Genomic DNA, 13243 nt, shown 5'->3' on the forward strand with positions numbered 1-13243 from the left:
AGAGGGGTGAATGTGGCAGATAAACAGGTTTCCAGGGGCCTGGGTTCAGGGATGGGGAAGCCTGCAGAGCATACTGTGCCCATTTGCCCCTGGGTGACAAGGCCCTGGGGCAGCAGGACAGTGTGTGGGGGGGTCAGGACACTTGACTTTTGTTCTCAGCTCCACTGCTAACTTGTGACCGAGTCCTTCATACCTCTGACCCTTGATTTCCTATCCATTAAGTAGGGCGCTGAGTCCCCTGAAATGTATGCAGCATTCTTTACAAACCAGAGCGCCTATTATAAAAGCTCATGGCCCCCGCAGTGAGACCGGTCACCTTGCTTGAAGTCCCACTACGGGTGCTCTGGGTGGATTTTAGAATCAAAAGACTTGTATTGGGGCTCTGCCTTTGCCCTGTACTTCCCCACCCCTGCACTCTTGAGCATGTTGCTTACCCCACTGGGCTAAACTCTACCTGCCAGGTGGGGACGACGGTGGTTCATGTTTCATAGGATCTGTCTGAAGGTTGGACAAGACAGTGGGTAAGAAGATGCTGCAAACTATAAAGTGCTGGGTGCATGTGGGGGGTTATTTTTCTTCCCTGCTGTCAGGGCTGCACTCTCTTACTCCCTAGGTGACTTTGTAGATGGAGCGCAGTGACCTCAGTTTGCCTATCTATAAAAGAGGCATGGGAACCAGTGCTTTTTCTTCCTGATGGGGCCAGGATAAGCCTCAGACACTGGATCAAATGCTCGCAGGAGGGACCCGGCAGGTGGGGGTACTTTCCTGGGGCCTGAGGGCTAAGGAAGGTGGCCACTAAGTCCCCTGTGATAAGTGCCCCAGAGAGCAGTATTTTTAGCTGCCTTTCCTGGGCAAAGCTCCAACTTCTGCATTTTAATGGAGAAATAATTCTCACAGTGCGACAAGCTGTAGCCTGCAGGTATCACATCCATATTAAAGAGGGGACAGAGCAAGGGTTCATTTGCCTGGCTGGCTCAAGGTGTGACCGGAATTCACCTCCAGGAGCACTTGTAACCAGGGCTGTGAAGACCAATTAGTGGATCTGATTGCTCAGAGGGAGGAGCCTGGGATGGAGGTGAAGACAGCAGGGCTGGGGGCCCTGAGCCATCCTGATTGTCCTCTTTCGGAGCACTCTGCCTCTGCTCGGTATGGGCAGGAACCGTGCCTTCCCAGCTTGGTTGCCGGGGGCTTCTGCAAAGCCCAAGTCTTAAACTGAAATGTGAAGCCAGGGTTTGCACCAAGTAGGAAAATCCCGGGCCTCCAAGTGCAGGGCACTCCCAGAGAAGCAGGAGCGGAGGACTGCGTGCAGTAATGCGTGGGAACACTGCAAATGCAAACAATATGGTGTTAAACTAACAAGCAAACACAAACAAAACACCACAGGCCCAAAATGGCATCGCTTAGGCCAAGTTCCTACACTGGGGCTTAATATATAATCTAATTGCACTTTCGACGTCCCCCAGAAATATCGTCTTATAGGGATTTTCTTAGTAGGGTCGCCAATAAATCTGCCATGTGGGCCTTCTCCATCCCCTAAAGGAAGGTAATGTGCACGATAAGACCCCTGGCTTTTCCTGTTGCTTTTCCCTGCCCAGGGAAAGTGGCCTTGCCTGGAACTATCCTTTTGCAAAAACTTCCTTGCCCCACCGTCCTATAAGAACTTTCCGTTTTGTACAACTCCTGGGAGCTTCCCTCTACTGGCTTGGTGGCCTGAATCATTTAATAAAGCCCATTAGATCTTCAGCTTTACTCGGTTGAATTTTGTTATTTAACATCAGAATTGTACAGCGTGGTTGTCTTCACCTCCAGTCCCCCCACACGGAGGGCGGCACTAAGAGTTTGCTATCCTTCTAGACTTTTCCCTAGGCTAACACTTCTATAAAACTGAGACCATATGTATTTTTTTTTTGAAGATTTGATTTATTTATTTGAGAGAGAGTGAGAGCACGAGAGGGGGGAGGGTCAGAGGGAGAAGCAGACCACCCGCTGAGCGGGGAGCCCGGTGTGGGACTGGATCCTGGGATTCCAGGATCATGACCTGAGCTTAACCGACTGAGCCACCCAGGCACCCCTTGATTGTTCTTGAATTTCCTATAAATGGAACCCTCCAGTGCATACCATTTTGTGTCTAGCTTCTTTCAAAGACATCCCTCATTCTTTTTGAATGGCTACATAGTATCTCACAGTACTGCTGTTCTAGAAAATATTTTGCCAGTTTCTATAATTTGGATACAAATAATGCAGATTTGTGCTTGAGTTTCTACAGTATGGAGCCCCAGAAGTGGGATCTCAGGGTCACAGGGCTGTGTATGTTCAGTGTTGGTAGAGTTGCCAACTTTTTCAGACAGCCTGTTCACCAGCCTCTGTGGCGGCAAGAACGAGCAAGCAGAGAACACTTTAGGGCCACTAAGTGGGGATTCTAGATAGGGCAGGAGGGTGCTGGGAATTCCAGCCCCCCGCTGGGCTTAAAGGGACCTCAGGGGTGGAGCCTGTGGTCATCTCTTCCTCTCCCACCCGCTCTGGGCCACCTTCCCTTCAGCCTCTACCTTGTGGCAGTCCCCTGCCTCCGTTCATAGTGGTGACTATCTCACCACTAACGAGGTGGTGCTTGTTAGAACACAGGACATCCAGGATCTCATGGGGCAGATACATCCCAGCCCTCAGAGACAGAGGGTCTCTGACCTTTGTTCCCAGTCTTTCCCCCGTGTCTGAGCCTTTTCCTCTCTTCAACCTCCCTCAGCAGATATAATTTCTCTAGCCTCAACGCCTTCCTCTGGACATGTTTCATCACCATCCTTTCAGACTGAGGCCCTGGCCTGATAATGTTTCAGCTCATAATAGATCATTCTCTCACCTCCTTGATCCTGAGCACTATGTTCCTAGTGACACAACTCCAGATTCCATTAGTCCAATAGTTCTTAACCCTGGCTGCACGTTAGAATCCCTTAGGAGATTTTTAATAATACTGGTGCTTGGGCTCCATGCCTAGAAGTTCTGATGCGATTGGTTGAGATCATTGCTAAATATTCGACGTGTGTGACCCAGAGGCTCTAGCCCGGCTTACAAGTTAATGCAAAATAGGGCTCAGAGGGACAATCCTGAGCAGAGACCTTTGAGACCAGGCACGGGAGACAAGCCAGCTGTTCCCAGTGATCACTGAATCAGACCAAGGGGTGTTCGTTGTCTCACTAAAGGAAGCGCAGAAAATACAGGTGCAAAGAAGGTTGCGGGAATCTGTGATCCTATGTGCATGAAGAAGGGGGGCCCTGTGTTGTGGGCCCAGGGGAGAGCAGGAACCCCAAATTCTTGCCCTCAGTCAGACCAGGCACCCAGGCTCCGGGGGAGTGAGGAAGGATGGGGTGCCACGGATGATGGCTCAGACCCTTCAGCTCAGTGTAGGAAATGGGGCCCTTCCCCCCGCCTCCTCCCACTGCCTCCCTTTCTCCCTCTGTCTCTTTCCCTGGTCGCCCCCAGGGCTCCAGATGTGCACAGCCACGTGGCTGGTTCTGGCTCCCTCCCTTCCTCCCTCCAGCACTGTGTTCTGCACAGAGGCAAAGACCATCTGTCCCGCTCCCTGCAGCCAGTGTGCACGTGTGAGCCAGGCTCAAAGAAGGAGCCTCGCAATCTTCCTGCTTCCTTCCCTTCGTGTCTCAGACTTGCTTCTGCCCCAGGGTATCCCGAACCTCTATTGGACCACAGACCAGCCAGTGACTGGAGCGACTGGAGCATCCTTCCTCTCTGCCCCTCACCATCCTCTTGTGGGGTCTCTGGCCTTGGGTCCTTCCTGAGTCTGCCTACCTGGTCCCATAATTCCCTGGGACAGCAGGCTTTCAGGGCGGTGGGGAAGGGGGGCTGGTCTGCACCTTATTCTCCTCCCTTCCTGCTCTCATGTTTCAATATCCTCTCCAAAGTGTTTCCTGAAGAATGTGACCCCCACTCTTAGGGTGTTGGAGGAAGGACCAACATGCATCTCTGCCAGTCACTGACCTGACATTTTGCTTTATTTGCTAAGATAATTTAGTGTAATTTGCTGCTGATGAATGAACGCACTAGTTTTTGTTCCTATAGCTTTCATAATTGCTTTGAAGTCCATGTGCTCACTGATGGCACCTTCAGCGAACCTTCTGGGAACCCGAAGAGGGCCAGGTTGCAGATGGAGCTCAGTCTCCGTGGGTGAACATGCTAAGGGCCTGGGTGACATGGCTGGGGTGCTGATTTCCTTGGCGTCTCTATCCATGCTGCCCTTCTGGGTGTCCGCCTGCCTGCTGCAGCTGGGAGGATCTGGGTCAGCACAACAAGAGAATGATGGCAGCCAGGGATTCCAGACCTAGGGCATTTGTAGAATGGGCTCTGCAGTGCTGAGACGGGGGGGGGGGGGGGGGGGGGGGGGGGCATTCTGCTCTGTCTGGAGGATGGGTGATGAGGGAGAAGGGGACAGAGATGATTGGCAGAGTGGCAGAAGTTGCATGCACCACATTCTGTCCTATTTACAAGTTTTTGCTCAAGCTCCCCCTGACTCCCACCCAACCTGCACTCTCTCCCTTCCGCCTGTGCAGCTCCTACACACTCTTCCCATGCAACCCCCCACACTTCTGACTGCACTCCGGCTCCTTCACTGTTCTCTGGGAGTTCATCTCCTTCTTTGTAGGGCAGGTCTGAATCCCCCTACCCAGCCCTGGGCACAGAGCAGACCCTGTGGGGGGCAGGGCAGGGAAGCACCCAGACCACATTAATCCTGTCTCTGAAGGGAAGGGACTGAGGCTGAAGTTTGCTTCTGCACTATCCCTGAAAAAAGAATTTCCCAGCAAAGGAGTAATGTAAATGAGGCTGCCAAAGGGTGCTTAACCTATTTAAAGGAATAATCTATTTTAAAAATCTCTTAGAAGTACCTATTTACCCAGAAATAATTGATATGGTAATTGCAAGTCATTCTCTCTCTCTCTTTGTTATTTACCAGAGAAGGTTCCCTAAGCTCTCTTTGCCCACCCCCAGGTTTGGGGTAGAAAACACTACCTGCTGGCCCTTGGGGAGCTGGGTACCAAGTGCTCTGTGTCCTTGCAGGCTGTGTCTGTAAAATGGGGCCAAGAGTAGCACCCTCCTTTCCAGGTTGGCTGAGCTGGAGACATCACCCACAGGACAGAGGCTTCATGACGCCGCCTCACCTGCACTTTCACGGTATGAAAAGAGAAGTCTGAGCAGCTGGCACTGGGCTCAGTGCAGACAAAGGAGAGGGGACAGACAGGTTTGGGGAGGATGGAGATGGGGGCGGGGAAGACTGCTCACTGCTCAGCTGAAGATGGCAGTGGAAAGAGCCCCAGGTGCAAGAGAGAAGCAGCCTCTGCCCCCCGGGTACCAGCATTGCAGATCAATGTAATCCCTTGGCCTGCAGATCGATCCTGCTTTCTCAGGGTGTAATTGGCTTGTTGGCTTTGGCTCAGGGGAGAGAAAGAAGCTCTTTCCCAAGAAGAGGAGCTGCATCAGAGGCAGCCATGGCCACTCCGTTCCTGCCCACCCCCACCAGCGGGATGATGGGGCAGTAGGCAGATGCCATTCTTACCCCCTCCCCAGGTCCCAGCCAGGGCTCTCCCTGCCCGCTGGAGTGGGGCGAGGCAAGCCAAGATGTTCCTGGGGGTAGTCTGACCCCGTGCACCTGCTCTGGCTCTGCTGCTCCTGGTCTGACTTGGTCCTGGCTGGTGGAGGTGGGGTGGGAGAGGTGGGGGGAGGAGGAGATGAGGGAGGAGAGCAAAGGACAGCATCCACAATCTGGGTACTTCAGCCTGCCCAGGAAGGGACCCTCAGCCTCTTCTCCACTGTACTGTTGAGCTCAGAGGAGGGGAGCAATTGCCCAGCAACCGGAGCAAACCTCAGAGGAGAACCCAGGAGGCCCCTGCCCCCAGCTCAGCACTGTGTCCACAGGACTCTGTTATATAGCCCTATGGGGTTTGAGCTGAGGATAGGAACATGGTATCTGAGCAAGGGGTAGGGCTGCCCAACAGAGAGGACTTCTCCTTGCAGCCCCCACAGGCCAGCCCCTCCGGAGGGGTACGTGTCATTGGTGGGGGTGGTGGTGGAGGCGGCAGCCGAGACCTTTTGGGGCATCTCTCCTCCCGGCCTCAGCAGCTTCCTTTCCACTCCTGTAGTTTTCCTAATAAACACCTTTAAAATATTTATGAAGGCAACTTCATTGAAGTAACACAACATTGCTTTAAAATGATTTTCTTCTTCTAATAGGTAGCTTTGGCATGAGCTCCAAGTCCCAAGCTCCTGAGGGCAGACCCATCAGGGTAAAGGGCTCTCCTTTAATGAGCTAAGCGGTGGGGATCCCTTCTCTCTCTTTGGGGGGCCCAACCTGGTGGCAGGTGTGGAGCTGTGACAGTTTGACAGGGCTTGGGGACCAGAATCTGGACTGTGGATGAATGGGTCAAGGGAGGGAGGAGACTGGCAGAGGCTCTTGGGAGAACTGACAAGGGAGGAGCCTGAAACCTCAGTTTCTCTGGAACCATGGACAGCACCCCTGGGCTCTGCTGCTGGGGGTCTGAGAAGCCCTGAAGCTGACAGCTAGCACTCCTGGATCTGTGCTCCACTTTGTTGATAGGAATGGGGAAGGGCTGTGCTCTAGAAGGAAGTGATGGATGCCATGGGTTGGTGGGGTGGGGCCAGGGGCGCCTTGGGCCCTGAACAGTTGGTGGCTGAGCTCAGTGATTCCCCAGCAGCCCCGGGGGGGAAAGATATGATATCAACACCTTGTGTGCACATGTTGGGGATGGGATTCAGCAGCTGGCCTCTAGATTTGTCTGTCTGGCCTTCAAAACTCCAAGGGGCCCCTGGCCTGCCCTCCTTCTTGCACAAAGCCCTGTGCTGCCCTCTCGTCAGCTAGGATGACACCTTGTCCAACCTCCCCTGGTACAGATGGGGACATGGATGCCCCTCCCTATGCCCCTGCCCTTCCCCAAGCTAAAAGGAAAACCTCCATCCATATCAATCTGGAATGGAGGGGAGGCCCTGATGCAGAAATCTGGAGAGAAGGGTTCTATCCCCACCCTGTTCACACCCAGAAAAGTCTCTTTCTAACAAGAACTGTTTTCATCACCATCGCCTAAAGCCTGGAGCTGCTCTAATTACGTGTCAGGCTGGAATCTGACAGGAAGCATTTTAATTATTAATTTGAAGTGTGCTGAGTGTGGGGATGGAGGAGGGCCGGTTCCTTCAGCTCACTCACGCCCAGCTCTGTCTGTTGGGACCTCATTATTGACACCTCAGGCCTTCCAGGCCTCTCTGCCCGGCCGGAGCCTCTTTCCTGCCATGGCCCAGGGCCTGCATCTCCCACTCCTCTGCCCTTCCTGACCCCTTGCTTGGCACAGCTCTCTCTGCTTTTCCTCGTCGACAGAGTCCTTCAGTGCGGAGTCTGCAGTTCCCACTATACAGACGGAGGAGACTGGGGAGGGCGGGGGCGGGGAGAGAGGCGCTGCCCCAGGTCACAGCTCACAGCAGCCACAGGCGGGGCAGAAACTTCGGGTTTTCCAATTTGAGCTCTTTAGTTTTTGCCTGCCAGTGGAGGTGGCCTTCCGCCAGGCTGTTCTTCCTCCGGTGTCTTATCTTCCTACCTACCTTATCTATGGCAGCACACAGACTTTTCTTTGATTTGTTGCATGCATCTGACACTTTCAAGGACCATTTTTCTTGCTCCATTTACACCCAGGCATGAGCATAACCTTCTGGGGTCTGGGGCTGGACTGCCTGTCCTGTTCCAGGGAAGATAGGGTCAGGGCCTGCCGCGGACCGGGGACGTCATCTGGCCTGTTGCCTCTTCTGCCCCTAGACTGGTCCTCTGCTCACTGGTTGTCTTCTAGATCTGACCCTCCACACTCTCCTGTGTATCAAGGCCTGATCCTCCTATCACATGTCATCGTTTCTGGATTTCTGGATTCAGAGCCCCAAAGTCCCAGACCAGGCAGCATCTCTGAAGCTGACAAATGTACCGCTTCACATGTATCTACCTGCTGACTTGCTTCTGTATCTGAAAATACCTTTTGTTGCTCCTCTGAGCCTGGGGGGTTTGTGAGAATGAGATTGTGTTCCCATCCCTGGCTCTTCTCCTTGTGTTGCTGGTTGCCTGGGCAGCCTGGCCCCACCCTGGCCGATCCCCATCCTCCCCAGGCCATGCCTGCCTCTGCCCGCATCCAAGGCTGCCACTCAGCAAGTTGCTCTCAGCCAATAGCCTCTGGTCTGTTTTCTTATGGAGCCTTCCTTTCTGTTAGATCCCAGGATGGGATGGAGTGGTCCTGATCCACTAGGGGGGATAACATTTATACAAACTTGAAGTAGGAGGAGTTGTGGGGTCCAGAGGGAGGAGGAAGAAGCCCCAGAGGAATTGGAGAAGGCTTCCCAAAGATGGGGATGTGTGTGAACTGAGTCTTGGAGGATACTTGGTATTTGAGTCATGGTTGGGTATAGGAAACAGAAGCTACTGCATTTTAGGCAGAAAGAGGTTGAATACAGGGTACTGGGTGTTTACAAAATCATTGGAAGGGGTGAAGGAGCAGGCTTGAGGCTGGGTCTCCAGGCATGACTCCAAGAATACCGCAGAACTGACAAGCCAGCATGCTGCCATCTTGGTCACAATCAGAAGGACACTGTGGTGGGCTGAATATCCCACCAGATTCCTGGAACCTGTGAGCATTATTTTATACGGCAAAGGGAGACTTTGTAGTTGTTATTAAGTGAAGAATCTTGAGATGGAAAGATTAGCCTGGATTCTCCAGGCGGGCCCAATATAATCACAAGGGTCCTTATATAAGAGGGAGGCAGGAAGCAGAGTCGGAACAGGAATGGAGGACAGAAGCAGAAGCTGGCTTGAAGATGGAGGAAGGGGCCATCAGCCAAGGAATGCAAACAGCCTAGAAATGGATTCTCCCCCATGGCTCCAGAAGGAACGCAGGCCTGCCAACCTTGATTTTAGCCCAGTGAGATTCATTTTGGACTCCTGACCTCCAAAGCCATAAGAGAATAAATTGGTGTTATTTTAAGCCTCTAAACTGTGGTAATCAGTTATAGTAACAAAAGAATGTGGTGTGTGGGGGAGGAATCCTTGGAAGCGGTGGGTCCAACACGGCCATAGCCGGGTCCAGGGATCAGGGATTGTGCTGCCGCCTCTCTGCACCCTTGACCCCGAAGACTTGACGCTGAAATGCTGCTGCATTTGCACAACTGGGCTCCTGGCCGAAAACAGCCCAGAGCAGCCATAGACAGCCTCCAAATCTGCCTTCTGAGTCTTGCCAAAGTGCCTCTAATTGCTGGAACCTAGCTCACACACAGAGCCTCAGCTGCAAGGGGGCCCGAAAGTGTCATTTTTAGCTTTCCAGCCACAGACGTCCAGCAAGGCCACTAGGAGGGGGTAGGAATGGGATGCCGAGTGTTGATCAAACATGCCAGCCAGTGGGGAATAATGAATGATGACAATGAGTAATACACTTCAAAACCTGTCTGTGGGTACGCTCTGACAGCCTCACCCCACCCATGCACGGGTGTCGTTGAACTGTCCCCTGTAATCTGACGAAGCTAAGCTATTGGCCCAAAGTCCCACAGCAAGCAAGCACTAAAGGCAGGCTCTGAACCCAGCTGTGCTCTACTTTAGAGCCCGAGTTCTAACCACTACACAGGACAGAGGAGAAGCAGGGTCAGTCCACGAGGGGAAATGCCCCAAAGAACACAGAGGCATGAGGGAATCGGGCACTAGAGGGACTGCAAGCTGCTCATCTGCCCTCCATGAAGGCTGAGTGGGTGGGAGAGGCAAGGAACACTGAGGCCAGCAGGGACCAGGCCATGGAGGGACTCAATGTCCTGCTGTGTAATCCTAAAGGCCACTGGGAGCCACTGAAGTTTCCTCCTCCTCTTCCTCCTCCTTCCTTTCATAAGAGCTTATAAAGCAGGAAGGTAATGAGTTGCTTTGCATTTTGTATGTAAAGAATGGCTTACACTAGAGATTGGGGTGTTGAGTTAGAGAGAATACACTGAGCCCCGATCCTGGTCACACACTGAGCCCCTATCCTGGTCACACACGGAGCCCTGATCCTGGTCACACACAGCCCCGATTCTGGTCACACACTGAACCCTGACCCTGGTCACACAGAGAGCCCCGACCTTGGTCACACACAGAGCCCCAACCCTGGTCACACACAGAGCCCTACCTCTAGACTAGACTGAGTCCTATCCCTGGCCTCTTCCTGAGCCCTAACTCTGAATGTAGACTGAGCTTGTCCAGCAGCTGAGTCTTTATCTCACCCAATTATCCCAGGAATGCCCCCGATCACTGGGGCGCTCTGATGAAAGAACAGTTCACTCAATACAGCCGTTCTCTACCGCTGTGTCTGTGGCCCGGAGCTCACATCTTTAAAAAGCAGAGAAGTGTCATCTTCCTGGTGAAGGATGACTGGACAACGCTTGCTTTGCACCTGATGAATTGAGGAGAAACAGGGGCAGGAGGAGGCGGGGTAAGAGAGGAAAGTGAGTTTCTAGAACATTAAGCTGCTTTTTCCACAATGAAGGGAGCTCTCATTACAAACCTGGAGCTCCCTGATAACCAGAGGCGGGCAGGGGGAGCACAGAGTGACAACCCGGAGCTCGGTGTGCTCTGCGGGGCCCCTCAGAGAGGGCTCAGACCCTCGGTCCTCCCACAGCCACAGCCAGATGGGCTCTTAGTGAGAAGAGGTCTGAAGAGACCAGGTAAGCAGGGCCAGCCCAGCCCAGCCTTCACTGGTACCCACAGGGGGGCACAGGCAACCCTGTGACCGGAGGAGACGCCTTCTGGAACTCGTGGATTGGTGGAATAAGTACAAGTCCTATTTGATTTGAAGATTCCTTTATTAAGAAGTGGAAATCAGGGCGCCTGGGTGGCTCAGTTGGTTAAGCGACTGCCTTCGGCTCAGGTCATGATCCTGGAGTCCCTGGATCGAGTCCCGCATCGGGCTCCCTGCTCGGCAGGGAGCCTGCTTCTCCCTCTGACCCTCCCCCATCTCATGTGCTCTCTCTCTCTCATTCTCTCTGTCTCAAATAAATAAATAAAATCTTTAAAAAAAAAAAAGAAGTGGAAATCATCCTTCAGCCCTGTCATGATGCTCTGGATTAGAAAACAAACAAATCAAAACAAAACTGGGTGAGTGCCTTGGCGCTTCCAGCAGAGGTCGGCCACCTCAAAGAGCAGGAGCGTCAGGCAAAGCGTCCTTTTTGTCCCTTTGTTCCCTACCCGCCCCGCCCCCCAGACCGGCATGATGCCCTCGCCTCTTGGAAAGATTTTAAGTGTCATGGCCCCCACTCTGGATCTAGAAAGAGGTTTGAACCATGTGGGCAAAGGAGGGCTACTGAGGGCCCAAGCAGGGAGAGACTTATTCATTCGGTGCGTATTCACGGAGAACCTGTGCCAACTCCTGGGAGCTCGTGAGTTATTCCTGCCCTCAAGGGGCTTGCAATCCGCGGGAGCAGACAGCTGTGTGGGGAAAATAAACCCCAGTGCAGTAGTGAGGGTGGATCGAAGGTATGTTCTGGAAGGGGCCTGATAAAAGATGAACTGAGGGCAGGTGGGAGCAGCAGAGGAATCAGACCTGCATACCCGAAGGAGTCACTGTAGATGACCGAGGGCCTTCAGGGGAGGTCGTGGGGAGGTGGGGAGCGTGTGCTTCTGCTGTTTCCATGTGGGTTACCAGCCCAATATTGTCGGGGCTTTTTTTTTTTTTTAAGACAATCTTTTTAGAGCAAAATTGGGATTTTTTTTTTCCCCTCAAGAAACCTAAAATCTGTATTTTTATGTAAAATCCTCTTCAAAACAAGACAGAACTATGTAGGGGGAGCAAAACAGCTGCTCAGAGCCCCAACCCGCAACCTCTGCAGGAGAGGAAGAGAAATGCCCAGGGCAACTGGAGAGTGAGTAGGGTCAGCGGGGCCTGAGGGGGTGTGTCTGGGCTAGAGAAGTTCTCAGAGCGCCCCCTCCAGGGCGGGAGGTCCTCCTGCAGCTTCCCTGATCTGTGCCCAGCCTCCGGCCGGAGCACAACAAACTGTTCTATGAGGAAGCCAGAAGGAAGGGCCTGAATGGGGCTTTCCTTTGAGGAAGGCAGGAACCCGAGGGAGACCCATTTACCCTGAAAGATCCCTCCTCTTGTATACGCCACATCTGGGGTGAAGCCAATCCTGAGAATGAGGTGCAGCACCTCCTTCTCAGGCACCAGGGACACTGCTGTGTGCCGTCCATGGGAGGAGCGTTAGGCTGAGCACCCCTGGGCCTTGTCCTAGAGCCGCCTCCTCACCAGGCTGATCCTTTGCTTCATGCTCCTGGCTCCTCTCCCAGAGACCTTCTGTTGCCCCCCACCCCCTGCCTCTGGGATCACAGGCTGCACGCAACTATCTTCACCCCACACTGGCCAAACGCTGGGCTCATCACTCCTGGGACTCATCCTTTCTTGTTTGTTAGTTCTATGGATTTAACTCTCCACTCTCACCCTGGGTGAGATATAGCTCCTCCCGACATTGTCCCTGGAGGGAGTGGTCAGTCGTGGGGGCAAAGGGGAGAGATGGTGCCAGAATTCTGTTCTGCCCCTTGCACTCCTGGGTCACCCGTGAACTTCTTCCCTTCCCCAACTCTCCAAAGTGGACTTAGCGTCACAACCTCCACTGGGACCCTTCCCATAATCAGTATCCTGCTTGGCTCTGTCCCTACAGAGGTCTCCTAGGAAGGCCCTGCCACTGACCACAGAGAATCCCCACAAAAGTCAGGGTCCCCGGACCTTTTCCCACTGTTCCTCTACACGCTATGGCCTGTAGTGAGCCCTGCCCTGTGTTGCCTTCTTGAGGGTGGAGGATGGGCGGGGTAGAGCAAACGGTAGGTGAGCTGGTGCCTGGAGACTGGGGTTCTGTGGCACTTGTAACGTGGCGGGTGGCGGGGAGGATGCCCTGCGGGGTCTGCAGCACCATGTGGTCGCCCGCAGCGGGAAGCTCCTGCCCTCTGCGTGTTCCAGCAGGGATAGGAGAGAGAGGGGGCAGCCTGCCCAGGGAACTGAGGGCCTCAGGCAGGTGTGTGAGCTTGAGTGTTCCTGGCAGGGAGTCAGATCTGATCAGGCATGGTGCCTGGGCCTGGACAGCATTGGCCTGAGGTCACCCACCTCGGTCTCCTCGGCTGGCAGGGCCGGGGCCAGGTCAAGTGGGAGAGGTGGGTGTTGACAGTGGCCGTGCTCCTCCATGTAACTGGCTGTCGGGG

This window comes from Phoca vitulina, unplaced genomic scaffold (genome assembly GCF_004348235.1).
Source record: "Phoca vitulina isolate PV1807 unplaced genomic scaffold, GSC_HSeal_1.0 scaffold20, whole genome shotgun sequence".
NCBI classification, from domain to species: Eukaryota; Metazoa; Chordata; class Mammalia; order Carnivora; family Phocidae; genus Phoca; species Phoca vitulina.